This window comes from Pantherophis guttatus, chromosome 2 (genome assembly GCF_059756535.1).
Source record: "Pantherophis guttatus breed Tessera chromosome 2, ASM5975653v1, whole genome shotgun sequence".
Lineage (NCBI taxonomy): Eukaryota > Metazoa > Chordata > Lepidosauria > Squamata > Colubridae > Pantherophis > Pantherophis guttatus.
The window spans coordinates 26,869,932-26,882,831 of record NC_142064.1 but is presented as its reverse complement, the minus strand read 5'-3'; the positions used below and the strand labels follow the sequence as shown (position 1 = coordinate 26,882,831).

The window sequence follows — 12,900 nt, the reverse complement described above, 5'->3', positions numbered from 1 at the left end:
CACTTGTTAAACACAGAAACCTTTTAAAGAGGATTATTATAATCATGAAGTAAGACCTCCAGGATGTATTAAACAGAAGCAGAAATCCACTTATCTATGTGTTTTTAAATGAATAGCCTTGACGCCATGACTAATTAAGAAAGATATTCCAAAATAAAATAAGAAGTGTGTCATCTGCTCATGTTCTGTTTTTTCATACATGTGTTTCCTTATTTGATCCTGAAGTCACAGTGTCAAGGCATAATATTTCAATCATATCCATGGCAACAAGGCATAAATTAGTAAACTCCAGGTTGTTTCTTCTCAACATCATCAAGAAGAATATTTGCATTCAGATAATACTTTTCCTCCTGCAATGTAAAGATGACTCAACTGTAGAAGGACTATAGAACTTGTCTATTTGTTTTGTAAGTTGTGTGATGTCTGGATCTGACTCCACCAAATAAATAAACCAAATAAACAAACAACAAAGAAATACTTCCTCACATGACTTAAATGTCATCTCTCCATTCAAACTGAACACTGAACACAAAAGCATATACAAAGCTTTTAAACAAATAGAAGAATATTGAATGCATTAAAATACAAATTAAGAAGAGACTGGTGGCGCAGCAGACTAATAGCCTGTTATTAACATTCAGCTGCCTGCAATTACTGCAAGTTTGAATCTCCCCAGGCTCAAGGTTGACTCAGCCTTCCATCCTTTCTAAGGTAGGTAAATTGAGGACCCAGTTTGTGGGGGAAATAAGCTGACTTTGTATAAATATACAAAAGTATGAAGGCTATTGCTTTACGCATTGTAAGCTGCCCTGAGTCTCCGGAGAAGGGCGGCATATAAATCAAATAATAAAAAAAATAATAATTATGAAACCATTGACTTTTAAAAGCAAGGCCACAGAACTGTGTCTTCAGAGATGGTTGTTGTTGTTGTTGCTGCTGCTGCTGCTGCTGCTGCTGTTGTTGTTAATAGCATAAAGCAGGGGTCATCAACCTTTCGGACCTCAGGGACCACTAAATTCATAATTTTAAATCCCGCAGACCACTAATATGATCTGCCTAATGACCACCTGGGTGGGCATGGCGAGGTGGTCATGTGACTGGGTGGGCATGGCCAATTCGATGTCACTCATGTTGAAGGGGGCTTTGCCAGCCTCTACTCGCCGTCTCCTCCCAGCCACTCCTTGCCTGCCTGTCTGGGCTCCTTAGGGCCCCAACAGGAAGCAGTTGTTGGAGCTAAGCAGCCACCATGAGAAAGAGTTGGCAAAATAGCTCAGTTCAAATTGGATCTGACCGAGAAGGAGGCTCAGTAGAAGCACCTCAGTGAGGACTATGAGCATAGGCTTTCCAAGCAGAGGGAAGACCTGCAGGAGTGCAAGGCCAGGTATCAGTGCCTGGAGGCTCAGCGGGCTGAGATGATCAGCCAGTTTCAGGCCATGATGCAGTCCCACTGGAACGAGCCCTCCGGCTCCTCACCACCAGTGGTGCTTCCCTCCAGCCTTTGCCCAAAGCCCTGCACCAAGAGGCCGAACCAGATCCTAAGTTGGAATTTCTGTTCCCCTCCAACCCACACAAAAAGACCCCAAAGGGGGAGACACTCTGCAGCAACACAAATATTCATTGCACGTATCTGTCCCAGGGGCCATAGTTTGAGGACCCCTGATTTAGTGCAATATAAAAAAATGCAAATAATTTTTCTGTGGACCACCAAAATTTTCTCGCGGACCACCAGTGGTCCATGGACCACCAGTTGGTGGCCACTGGCATAGAGAATAAAGGGAAAATACAACTTCCCAGGGAGTACCTTACAAAGGCTTGAATAACACAGAATGAATTTCTCTCACAAATGTATAAAAGGTCTCTGAAATCAGATTTAAATGTTATTTTGCCTTTGTCATGGGCAACAGCAGAATTCTTTCCTAGCATATTTGTCTCATATTTTCCTTTCCTTTAATGCCCCAAGTGCATTACTGAGAAACTGGCAGTGGTAGTAGTGATTTAAGTTACAAAAAAGGTAGAAAAATAATATCAAGAAAGAAGGAAGGAAGGAAGGAAGGAAGGAAGGAAGGAAGGAAGGAAGGAAGGAAGGAAGGATAAAGTTCTCACTACCATTTTAAAGATACGGTTATCTCATAAACCATATCAAAATATCAATTTTCTTTCTTTTATTTATTAAACAGATTTATATGGCAGTATAATTGATAACAATTGATGGGTTATCATGATCTCTGAGGCAATTGAGCATGTGCTGGGAGGATATGATTTTATTTCACTTGAATAGATAGAAAGCAGTCATTTTCCAAAACTTCCAGGAGTCTCTCATTTCCCTGAGTTGTTTTGTTTTATAGGAGAAATTCAGGAGCAAATTTATAAAGGAAGCAGAAATGGAGAACCTAGAATAGTATCGCTGCTTGCATTGACCCATTCTAGAATCATGAGACATGGCAAAAGGCAGTTATAACAGTGCATAATTAGCTGTAAGTTGTCCTAAGGCAGTTTTGGGGCTAAAACTCATTCTAGACATACTGTAAATCTCTCATTTTTTGGTGCTCTTAAGAACATCACAAATAACAGAATAACAGAATGATAGAGTTGGAGGGAACTTCAGAGGTCTTTTAGTCCAACTCCCTGCTCAAGCAAGAAACCTATACCATTTCAGGCAAATGGTTGTCTAATCTCTTCTTAAAAACCTCTAGTGATGGAGCACCCATAACTTCTGGAGGCAAATTGTTCCACTGATTAATTGTTCTAGCTGACAGGAAATTTCTCCTTAGTTCTAGGTTAGTTTTCTTCCATCAAGGGTGGGTTTCAGCAGGCTCTGACCAGTTCTGGACAGCCGGTAGTGGAAATTTTGAGTAGTTCAGAGAACCGGTAGTAAAAATTCTGACTGGCCCTGCCCTCCATCTATTCTCTGCCTCCCAAGTCCCAGCTGATCGGGAAGAAATGGGGATTTTGCAGTATCCTTCCCCTGGAGTGGGGTGGGAATGGAGATTTTACAGTATCCTTCCCCTGCCACGCCCACCAAGCCACACCCACATAACCAGTAGTGAAAAAATTTGAAATCCACCACTGGCTTCCATGCATTGCTTCTTGTCCTGCTGTCAGATGTTTTGGAGAATAAATTGACCCCCTCTTCTTTCTAAATATAGATTAGTGTTCTTCCTTGGCTTTCTAGAATTGGTTAATAGGCCCAGTTCCTTACTACTCTGTGGCTGTTTTGGTTGTGCACTTCAAAACAGCATCTGATGATCTCAAAGTCTTACACAAGAATGGAATGAAGAATAATGCCTTCACTTCCATACCCTTTTAAAAATATGGATATTTTTACAAATAAAACAGGAAAATAAACCCTGAAAAGACCTCTTTTGTTATCTGTATTTACTTACCCACCTATTACCCCAACTCAATATACACTTCTGCCAGTGTTGAATAAGATTCCTAAAATGTCACAAAAGAAATGTTTTCTCTTCAACCAGATGCTGATAGTCTTCTCCGCCTCTTCATTTGAGTCACAGATACCTGTGAAGATATTACTTCAATTTTGAGAAAAGATAGAAGTTCATGATGCCATGTCCGGACTATATGGTAAATATCCAAATTCTCATTTGCTTCTTGTTGAGAGCTTGGTAGCCACAACAAAATTCCTTTGTGTTTCCAAACTCTGCTTGAACACTTGATTGTAGAGTTGATTGTAGTGCCAGGTTCAAAGAAATTCATGTGAACAATACAGGTAGTCCTCGACTTATGACCACAATTGAGCCCAAGATTTCTGTTCTTTTATTAAGTGGGTTTGCCTTATTTTATGACCTTTCTTGCCACAGTTGTTAAGTGAATCACTGCAGCTGATAAGTTAATAACATGGTTGTGAAGTGAATATGGCTTCCCCATTGATTTTGCTGGTCAAAAGGTTGCAAAAGGTGATCACATGACCTTGGGACATAGCAACAATCATAAGTATGAACCAGTTGCCAAGTTTCTAAATTTTGATCACATGATCATGGGACTGCTACAAAGATCATAATTGTAATAAATGGTCATTAGCAGGTGTGAAATACTCCTGGTTCGGACCGGATCGCCCGATCCGGTAGCGATGGCAGGGGGTGGTTCGGAGAACTGGTAGCAAAAATCCCTGTGGGCCCCGCCCACTTACCCAGCTGAGCCGCACGATCATCAGAGGCTTTTTTTTTTACTTTTAAAAGCATTTTTTCTACAACCTCTTCTGATGAAAAAATGCTTTTAAAATAAAAAAAAAGGCTCTGATGATCGCGCGGCTCAGCTGGGATCATCAGAGGCTTTTCAAAGCAGCTGAGTTGCCTGATCAGCAGAGGCTTTTCAAAGCCTTAGAAAAAATGCTTTGAAAAGTTAAAAAAAAAAAAAGTTGGCCACGCCTACCCAGTCACATTACCCCCCCCACACCCACCAAACCACTCCCACAGAACCAGTAGTAACAAATTTTACATTTCACCCCTGGTCATTAGTCACTTTTTTCAGTGCCATTGTAACTTTGAATGGTCACTAAATGAACTACCTGTATTATCTGCTCCCCCAAAATTATTATCCTGATATTTAAATTTTGTTTTTTAGGGGAAACTTTGTAGTAATATTCCAGAGACTGATATTTCATTTCTGATTTATAATGTGAGCTCATGTTTTATTGGCTGTCTATTACTATGAAGAAAATTTTCACCTTCACTCTCATAGCATAACAACAATTATTTCAATTTCAATTGTCTGCAAACCTTCTGATATTGAAGAACATCAATAATGTGACTCACACATTCCTGTGAAATGCCAAACTGGAAACTTTTAGTTATCTGCCAATTTTCACTAATCAGCTCATCAAGTGATGTATAAAATTGGTTATAGCTGTAGCAGGATGGATGTTGATGCTGGCACTTATGTTATAAGAACCTGTCAATTCTATAAAATGAAAACACTGGGCAAGGCCACTATAGGCACTGCAATACCAATGCTCATTTTGGGCATGACTCAAAGAGACTTTTGGAACTAAGAGACAATGTTGAGTGAAATGGTTCCTGCTTTTTTGGCAAAGTTGGAAATATTTGCATAGGATCTTCTGTAAACCATGGGCCATTTACTTTGACCCACCATTGATCTCATGATACTGAGTGCTGGTTCTGGGTATACCAACATATCAAACTTAAGTAACTTTATTGCTAAAGGCTTGAATTTTTTATCATGAAAACATAAATCTGTAAATTTTGCAATTCCCCATCACTACAATTGCCACTAAATCCTGGAAATCTGTTTAAAAATATTAACAAAACGATTGAGAAGAAATAATAATATTATATTTTGTTACTAGTAATATAATAATTACTAGTAACAATAATGTTACTAGTGATTGGAAAGAATAAAAATAATGCTAAAGTTTCCAGTTCAAATTGATATTTCTAGAACCTGTATAAACATTGAATAATTTGCCCTAGCATGCAAAATAATTTATATGAGCAATTATATATTGTGTACTGAAATATTGCTTCTTGGAACATGTATAACCAAGTCACCAAATATACAAAAGCCTCTGCAATTTAAAATGAAAGAAGTAAGGCATCCAATTTAGGATGTGATTAGCACCAATATGAAGAGAAACATGTGGCAGATTGACATAAATGCAAGGCAGTTGACGTGATCTTTGTACTCTTGATAGTATCTTCAAGGGGACTTCCGTTGAGCTAAACTAAGTATCAATTTTCCACCAACAGCGCCTGACAATAGATTGTGGGTAAGTCTGACAAGGCCCCTGGGATGAAATACTGCCCTTTGCTACCATATGGCTTGAATGGAGTTTCATACCTGTTACAATATCCTGAAAAGAAAGAATTCCTAACTAAATCTGTGAATGGTGCATACTTAATCCTCTGAAGCTAATGATCTGTGAAGCACAGCTTAAAGCTGCTTTTTGTAAATAAGTGTATTATTCAGCCTGTCAGCTGCATTTCTATTTGGGGGCATGTATAACTTTCATGTATGTAATAACTACACTTCTCCATCAAGACAGTATTAGAAGAAAGATTAAAACAATTACTTAATTTGAATAGCAATCAGGGGCGGGTTCCAAATCCCGTCGCTACCGGTTCGCTCGTGTGCACACGCATGTGGCACTTGTGTGCATGCGCAGAAGTGTCCGGGCTGGTGGGCGTAGCCTCCCGCCACCAATGCTACCAGTTCTCCCGATCCGGGGTGAACTGGTAGCAACCCGCCATTGATAGCAATCCTTAAAATCATTGTTGACCTTGGCATTGATTTGATACATGTATTGATATTTTTATAGTATTATCTTAGAATTAATTGGCTCAGTCTGAATACAATGCTTGGGGGAGTGGAAACAATAATTTATTGTAGTTTAAAAATAATGCAGTTTTTGAAATCTGTACATTTTCTTTTCACTTTATTTCTCTTAAAGAAAGATGGCAATATCCAGACTATCTCCTAAGACAATTCCACATGAAATGCACTGCAGTAGTTATTCCATGAAATTTATTTCAATCAAATAACTATGGCTGAAATTCTATACTCATTTACCTGTGACTAAACTTTACTGAATTCAGTGGGACTTATTCCTTCTGAACAAAAATGCATATAATTATACTCTAAGTATATTTGTTATGGTAAAATTGATCTTGTTACAGTTTAGATGTAAATTAACTATTTCTGCTTCATTATTTACTCACAATTCCACATAATCTGCCATTTCCAAATATTAATTGAAAACATACATATTACATATATTTTACTTCAAATAGCTATTTTAGCTCATTTTCAAACATGGAGAATGCTTTAACTCAGGGGTGTCAAACTGGCAGCCCGTGCAGGCCACGCCCACCCCAGCTCCATGAATGGGAAAAAATGTCGTGAAATGTTATGTGGCAGCAATGTGAGACTGTGAGTTTGACACCCGTGCTCTAAACTATGTTAAAATATTAAGAAAAAAATGAAATCCATTCCCTTGATGAATTCCACTTTAGTTTTTATTATTCCAAGACAGTTTGTTCCAGTTTGGCATTATTTATAGGTTCCAGGATATGACCATGTTAGCTAGAAGATTTGGGAATTTCAATTTTTAGAAAGCTACTTCTGAATCAGTTTGTTTTGTGAAGTTATTGCCAGAGATTCAGTTCAGCCATTTGTAGGCCCAGTGAGATATGATTTTACCTATTGAAAGGCATGATATTCTCAGGAATTTAATATAGTATACTCAACCTATAAATGAATAGGTAGATATGCTTTGTAGCTGGAAAGCTTAAGAACAAATGGATGAAAAGACAAAAAATCCAGGAGCTGGTATACACAAGTCAGAAATCAAAGCAGAATAGTATTACATCACAACCAGAAAAATACTAATTAATGTTATTAGTGCAACTAACTCATCCTCTCCATCATTATTCTTTACAATCAGTCTTATCTTTACCATTTATTTATTTATTTATTTATTTATTTATTTATTTATTTATTTATTATTTGTTTGTTTGTTTGTTTATCTGGATTTATGTATCCATCCTCTTTTATTTATTTATTTATTTATTATTTGTTTGTTTGTTTGTTTATCTGGATTTATGTATCCATCCTCTTTTGTCACTAAACAGGAGCTTCTCATTAAATGGAGCTTGACACCTGATGACTGACTACATGGGCAACCCCCATTATTTCTTTTGCCATTGCTGGGTTAACAAATTTCATTTACTGATTATAAATGAGGGCTGTAGCTGAGTGATATATTCTGGAAAAACAATACTGGCTTTTTTAGCAGTTCATTTTTAATAGTGAAGTAGCACCACTCCTATTCTTGATATTTGGAAAGTAAATAGAAAAAAAAATAGAGATAATTAATAATTAGATGCTTCTCGGCAGGATTGCCTTAGGACAGTTCGGTAAAAGGCTATTTGAGGGGAAATGACTAAAGATGAGAATCTCATTTTGTTCTCTTTTTGATAAGGATATGCCATCATCTGCAAATGTCTTCATCAAGGAGATGGAAAGAAGTTGATTATTCCCAAGTGACTTTTATTTATTCTCAGGGCAGCAAAATTTATTCCTACCAAAAAGATTGTTCTAAAAATGTAGACACATTGACAAATTGTGCGACTCTAGCTGTTATGGTAATAAATAAATACAAGCTTCAAATTCTGTTTAGAGAAATCTTAGTTGTGTCTGCTTGGCAACAGAAGAGATATCAATGGATGCATCTCTCAAATCCCATGAAGAAAAGCATTAAATATGAAATTGGTTCACAGTGTTTGTTCAGTTAGGGCTTACATGTACAAAAATCCCATGAAACAAGACCAAGAGTTGATATTCATTTGTCAGCCAGAAACTATAAATAACATTTTGGTGGAACCAAAAATCATATTGGCAGAGGTCAAATAGATAAGGCTGAATCACACAGGTGGGTGGAGCCTAGATTTTTAATATTTTCTTATTTTATTTCTTTGTTTTGTTCGGGTGTACTGTGTGGTCTTTTATAGCAGTGCTAAGTGTATCTCAGGACTTACAATACTGTTTTTGTGTGTGCTTCTGGTCTTAAAATGGTGGGATAGTGATGATTTATTAGGAGGAATCTCTTGTTTTGTCAGATGGACTGATACATAAAGTTGATAAATAAATACATCAACCAACCATACAGTACTGTTAAACGTATGTTCTGAGCTTTTCTTCAGAAGCTCATGATAGTATATATAGCATAGCATTTCAGACTTTCCTGTGAGATACCTTCGGCTGAGAATGTCTGGTCTAGTCACCCAGTGGCTGAGAGTGGACTTGAATTTGGCTTTCTCCTCTCTGTACAACTCTCAAAATATTGTCTCAAAAACATTGAAATTTTCCAATATTTGGAAAGACAGGTAGCCTACAACAACATCATCACCACACTGGGCATAATTTACTTTAAACAGTGTAGATCAGTGGTTCTCAATGTGGATCAGGGGTGAAATTCAGCAGGTTCTGACAGGTTCTGGAGAACCGGTAGTGGAAATTTTGAGTAGTACGGAGAACCAGAAAATACCACCACTGGGTGGCCCCAGAGTGGGGTGGGAATGGAGATTTTGCAATATCCTTCCCCCAGGAGTGGGGAGGGAATGGGGATTTTGCAATATCCTTCCCCTGCCATGCCCACCAAGCCACACCCACAGAACTGGTAGGGAAAAATTTTGAATTTCACCCCTGATGTGGATGATATGTTCTAACAGGATTAGGTATTATGGTTAGAACTATTGACTGATTCAACTTAAATTTTAAATAATTGTATACAAGATTTATAACATGCTACATTGAAATAGTTATCTATTTCAAGAAGAAACAGAAGAAACAGTTTCAAAATCAGTCTTCTAAAATCTGAATTTATGCAATCCAAAAAATTGTGAAGCAGGTTAAAATAAAATTGAACTCCAGGAAGGTCAGCCTTTCCTACTCCAAATTGTACACAGTAGTTTCTGATCTGGTTTTGATTAAAACACAATCCTACCCATTATACTTCTTGCTGGGTTTCTTGTAATCATTTAAGAACTATAAAACTTTTAAGCATTTAGAGTTATCCTCAGCAGTTAGAATGAACATTAGATGTTTTTATGAAGCGGCTTTTGTCCTTTGAAGTTTTGGTCATAAAAATGAGCTAAGTTTCTCAAAAGGCCTAAAAGACTAAGTTACAAGCAACTTTCTTTTATAATTTATGATCAGTGTACAAGATATTTACATTTTACCATTGTTTCATTCTTTGCATTTCACTTGAGAAGCAAATGAAGAAAGAATAAAACCAATCTCTCAACAGCTTAAAACACACACACACATATATAACATCTAATCAAATATAATCAAACTATATTTGATTAGATGTTTATATTAAGGATTAGGATTAAGATTATGATTAATTCTGGAAAAAAGGTATATTATAAAACTTTTTGATGGCTATCAATGTGAGTGAATGCCTGAAGGAGTGAAATCAAAATCTGATAGGATTTGATTTCTGGATTACCAATGGCTATTAACTATCAGTGTGCTTCCTATTAACCAGATTTTTTGCCAAAATAAGAGAGAAAGATCAGAGAACCCTATTGTAAGGAAGAAGAAGGAGAAGGAGAATGGAGAAAATCCAATTGAGAAAGAAACATATTTCCTTTTATAGGTTTCAGCTGCTTGTCTGAATTCCATCTGAAGTCCAGAAAACCTGTCTTTTATCTTTCCTAGCTGAAAGGCAAGTATACAAGATGCTCTGAAATGACACAAGGAGGAGTTTTGTTTGTCTAAGTGTAGCTTTGAAGAGAACCATGTGTGGAAGAGATACAAGTTCAAATTCTTATCAGCCGTAAAATTAACTGTGTGCTTGGGCAAGGTGCTTTCACTCAGAGAAGCTTATCTCTCAGGATTGTTATAAAGATAAAAGAGAATGTTATCATTTATGATCCTCTGATCTAAAGTTGAACATGGTATTTTAAAAAAGTGACAGTACCATCCACTGTCAAGCTCACTGGTTTTCCAATAGGTCTCTCCCTGTTCTTCACACAGAAGCATTTGTGTCCCTGTACCTTCCAAATTTTATTGAACTCTTAACAAATTCTACAAGACACGGCTTCCTCAGACATTGTGAAGATGGGAGAAGGTGACTCTAAATGAGGATTAAACAATAATAAGAACATTTGAAAGGATCACAAAGGACAAAGCATTCACTCATACTCCTTGACCACTTTATAATTCAATAAAAGGCAAAACCCTAAACATATACACACTCCATTTTTTTTCCTTTTTCTTTGGGAAAAATGTCTACATAAGTTCTACTTTATCAAATGAGTGAGAACTGTTAAGGAAAAAAAACAACATCTGTTGATTACATTATATTGGACATGGCCCTCACCAAATGGAAACCCTATACTGTCTGACGATGGACGCAATGGAAATTGGGCATTCTTGAAATTTGTCAAAGATTACTCTTTGATTGGCGATGTCATTGCCACAAAAGGGGTCAAGGATGAAATATGTTCTCCTTACAAGGGGCTATTATTTTTCCAGGTAAGTTCAAGTGTAATTTGTAGAGATTCAAGTAAGTCTTTAATGGTAAAGGATACGATGAAGCTTCTTTCTTTGGCCTAATGAAATATGCATATGTCCACATGTAATAAGTATTTGATATATGTATATACCCTCTTGCTTGTTAATTTAAATACCTGGCTGCATTGTAATAAATACAGAATTTATGCAAAAGCTAATATTTAGTGGAAATTGAAGAATAATGGAAAAAGTAACGGAAAATGCATTATCTTTCTTCTCTTTACAGTAATAAATTTAACTCAGAGACACTATTAAAAAGATTTTTAAAGGATTTGTAAGCACACCGGCAAAGAAAGGAAAACAATGTTTATTAAACTGAAGGACTCACTTTTGTACTATTATGGTCTAAAGAATATATTGAAATATTTGAATTATTCTGATTTTCAACCACAGTATTAGACAATTATGTCTAACTGAGTAATTTTAAGAAAAGAGACAAGTAAAGAAACCCCATTTGTTAAAAAATTGGTTTATTTATATACTTTGTACATTTGGTAAGTATTCTAATGGTCCTGATGTCTTATAACAGTGATGGAGAACCTTTTTGGCGCTGAATACTGAAAAGGGAAGCATGCCCACTTGTCTGGGCGGCAACCCAGAAGAGGAGCTGCCCACAGGCTCATGTGCATGCCCGAAAATGAACTTCTGGTTTCCGGTGTGCACATGCGCGCTGGCCAGCTAGTCTTATGGGTTTCTGGCTTGCATGCGTTCACAATGATCAGCTGGCCGGCATGCATGCTCATGTAGAAAAATGGAAGACCAGCTCTTCCGGTTTCCAGCACTGCCGCATAGACGAAGGCCAGCTGATTGTCGCATGCACATGCACCAGTGGTGGGTTGCTCCTGGTTCTGTCCGGTTCTTTAGAACTGGTAGTAAAAGTGATGGGAGACTCCGTCCACCCGCCCGGACGTCATAACTGACAATCTGTGCATGCGCAGAAGTGTATGTGCTCCTGTTGCAAACCGGTAGTAAAGGTAAGAAGAATCCACCCCTGGCATGCACGCCAGAAACCTGGAAGAGGAATAGGCGATGCTGCACATGCCAGGCGACATGGCACACGTGCCATAGGTATGCCATCACGGGCTTATAAAATATAGTAAAAATATCACAAGTTTCCTAATTATTGGTAGTTATCATAACCTTAGGAAATAAATATGTTTCATACCCCTCTTAACTGTAAATTCTTTAAATTCCTTTGTAGTATGTTATAACCCAAAAGCATTATAACCAATAACAATGGAGGAGGCAAAAGTCAAAGTTGTAATATAAGGTTTGTAATAAATGCAAGAAATCCTAATGTCTTTTCTGGGTTGGAGGGACTACAATTTCTAAAACAGATTATTATTTTAGGGCTTTCTGGATCTGCTCTTTACCCAACAGATGGCAATACCTAGCTGACTTTGCCTGACCTAGAAAGATAAACAGGATTGCCCCTGGTTAGTGTTTATAAAGAGTACCAACTAGATAATCCAGGACTGTAGACTAGGAAGTTAAAAAAAAAAAACTTTTAAGAAGATAATGGCTGACATGTCTATATAAGTTACGAAGAGTTGAGCTACACTGATAATATTGTCTTTTAATAGATCCTCACAAAATATAGAAGAATATTTACACTTAAGAGAGGTTTGAAACATATTTATATATGGTTACATGGTTATTTTTGGTTGCAAATTTATATACAGTATACAAAGCAGGGGTGGGTTCTACTTACCTTCGCTACCGGTTCGTAACGGGAGCGCACATGCATGCACAGATTGTTCATGATGACGTCTGGGAGGGGGGGGCGGAGCCTCCCACCACCATTACTATTGGTTCAAAAAAACTGGACCGAACCGGGAGCAATGC

At 37.4% G+C, this 12,900-nt stretch overlaps 1 long non-coding RNA gene across 1 annotated transcript; it reads left to right on the top strand.

Moving 5' to 3' along the window:
* The first annotated feature begins 2,442 nt into the window (after positions 1–2,442).
* LOC132711410 (uncharacterized) lies at positions 2,443–10,729 on the top strand. The gene is made up of 3 exons (XR_009622262.2): positions 2,443–2,474; positions 3,474–3,582; positions 10,136–10,729. It is a non-coding gene; the product is annotated as an uncharacterized LOC132711410 (long non-coding RNA).
* Positions 10,730–12,900: the final 2,171 nt, after the last annotated feature.